A 2773-nucleotide genomic window follows, 5' to 3' on the forward strand; every position below is an offset into this window, starting at 1 on the left:
GGAGTGATATTCTTTAAAACCTTAGTAGGAGTGCAATTTATTATGTAATTTGCGCAGCTAATTGCTTCTGCCCAATAATTAAGACTAAGTCCTTTAGATTGAAGCATACAATTAGCCATTTCCTTTAAGGTGCGATTCTTCCGTTCAGCTACACCATTTTGTTGTGGAGTATATGGAACAGTATGTTGCATTTGAATTCCATTCTCAGTGCAAAAGTTGATGAATTTGTTGTTAACATATTCTCCTCCTTTATCAGATCTTATCTTAAGAATTTGATGTCCAGATTATTTTTCAACAAAGGCCTTAAAGGCCAAGAACATGTTAAATACTTCACTCTTGATTTTTAAGAAGTATACCCAAGTGCGTCTGGAGAAATAATCAATGAAAGTTAAGAAATGCTTGTAGCCAGAGAATGAAACAACTGGAAGTGGACCACATAAATCACTATGCACAAGCTGTAAAGGGGTTGAGGCGTGCCAAGAGGCACATTTTTCAAAACTGTCCCGATGATGTTTTCCGAGTACACATCCAGAACAAACACCATCTCTGCAAGATACCATTGGAAAACCTGTCACCATATTTTCTTTACATAGATTTTGAAGAGAGCGATAGTTTAAGTGACCAAATCGCTCATGCCAAAGTTTGCTCACTTCATCATTATGAGCAACAAATACCGAGGGAAGATTTGATGACACAAAGTTGTGAAACTTATACAACCCTGTAGAATCATCAGCAATGCCAGTAGCTAAAATTTGTCTAGGATATCTTAGGTCCTTAATTACAACATCGTGAGGTGAAAATTCAACGATTTTACCTTGACCTGAATGAGTTATCTGATATACAGATAGAAGGTTGCAGGATAAGGTTGGAACACATAATACTTCATTAAATTGACCATTGTCTATATGAACAGTTCCAGTCCCTACAAGACTAAGAGATCTATCATCACCAACATGTATATTTTTGGTGTTACAATCATTTAAGGAAGAAAACATGGCTTTGTTTTTTGCCATGTGATAAGAAGCTCCAGAATCAATGAACCACTCATGAGAATGAGAAGAAGAAGATACATTTAGTGCATAGCTAGACCGAGACGCTTGACAACCACATGCAGAAAATGTTATTCCTGAAGATGAAGTTCAAGTTGAAGAGTGCTCCAAATGGATGTTATGCTTCTCCATTGCTGCTTCCAAGGCTTCCATTTTCTTAAAGCATTTGGATTCTAAGTGGCCATCTCGATTACAAAAGTTGCAATGTCTATCAGTCTTCTTCCCTTTGGTTTTATTTGTCTTATCATTTTGTTGAAATGATTTTTCATTTTGAGGCTGAAATTGCTTAGGACCCTTGTTTAGTTTAGGACCATTCCTTTTAGGATACAACTTCTTAGGATTCTTTGAATTTAGTTGCTGCTGGGCGGCTAACTCTTTCTTAGAAGAGTTTCCAAGATTAATAGGACCAAGGTCTAAGAGTTTTTCTTGTTCTCTTATTAAAGAATCACAAAAGGAATCAAAGGAAGGGGACTTGTAGGCTTGTCCTTGAGAAATGAAGGCTTCTCTTGTAGAATGGAAGGTGGAAACAAACACAGAATAGGTTGGTCCCAACTTAGTAAGAATGGAATAGATAAGGCTACTATCTTCTTTCTTAACCTTAACACCTTCCAAGACAAGTCTAAGGGTCTTGAACTTGGACAAAAAATCTTCAATGCAAGAAAAATTATTGGGGTCCAATGTAAGCAACTCATTTTCGAGTTGATGGGCTTTAAGTTCATTTTTAATTCCAAAAACTTTAGTGATCTATTTCATTGCTTCCTCAGGAGTATCAAGTTCTGCAATATGGAATCTAAGATCTGGAGAAATAGACATCCCTATCAACCCACGTGCTTGATCTTACCTATTTTCCCATTTAGCTGCCTTATCTTCATCTTTTGGTTTGGTTTCTTGGCCTGAGGCTATTCTGTAGAGACCTTTACTTCTAAGTAAATTCACAATGTAGGACCACCATTGGAAGTAGTTGGTGTTGTGAAGAATAACTTGGCATGGACTTTCCATTTTAATAGAAACTGAAGCTATATATGCTGAAACTAAGTGTTCCAATGGAAAGATCTCGAAAAATTAGGCTGGTTCAAAAAAACGGCTCCGAAAATGGCTTCCGGATGAAGAAGTTATGGTTTTTTGAAGAAAAGTTGATGAAGATTCCGACGAAGTGCGGGAATGTGTGGAAATGAAAACTCCACCCCCACAAAAAGGAGACTTGAACTCAAGACTTCTAGTCTCATAAATTAGCTTTGGACAAAGTGAGCTAAACTAAAAGTTTGAGGGAGAGAGAGAGAGAGAGGGGGGGGGGGGGGGGGGTGTTTTTTTTAGTCACTGAAGCTTTGGTTTGCATGCTTGCTTGAGAAAGCTCTTTTTCCCTACAAATCAGAAAATAGAAAATCCAACATGGACATACAAAAAAAATGAACCTTACGGCTCGAAGTTAGCTTTAGATGGAAACTAAATATTTTCCTCAATGTTTCTGATTTTCTGAGATCACACTAAGGCATAGCGGAAAAGAGCATACACATGAGAAAAAACCTTCCTCTCTGTTTCTGATTTGCCCAGATCGCACAGAGTCGTAGGGAAAAGAGCATACACAAAAATGAAAGGTATAGATCCGGTAATAAAAAAAAGGCTAAATAAACTGAAATAATAAATAGAGAGAAAAGAAAACTAGAAACTGCAAATAAACATTGTATACCTCCAGATCTTAAAAATGGCGTAGCTAGGGCTACTAG

Source organism: Pinus tabuliformis, chromosome 3_2 (genome assembly GCF_031772625.1).
Source record: "Pinus tabuliformis cultivar Carrire ecotype Pingquan chromosome 3_2, CPIR1, whole genome shotgun sequence".
Classification (NCBI taxonomy): domain Eukaryota; kingdom Viridiplantae; phylum Streptophyta; class Pinopsida; order Pinales; family Pinaceae; genus Pinus; species Pinus tabuliformis.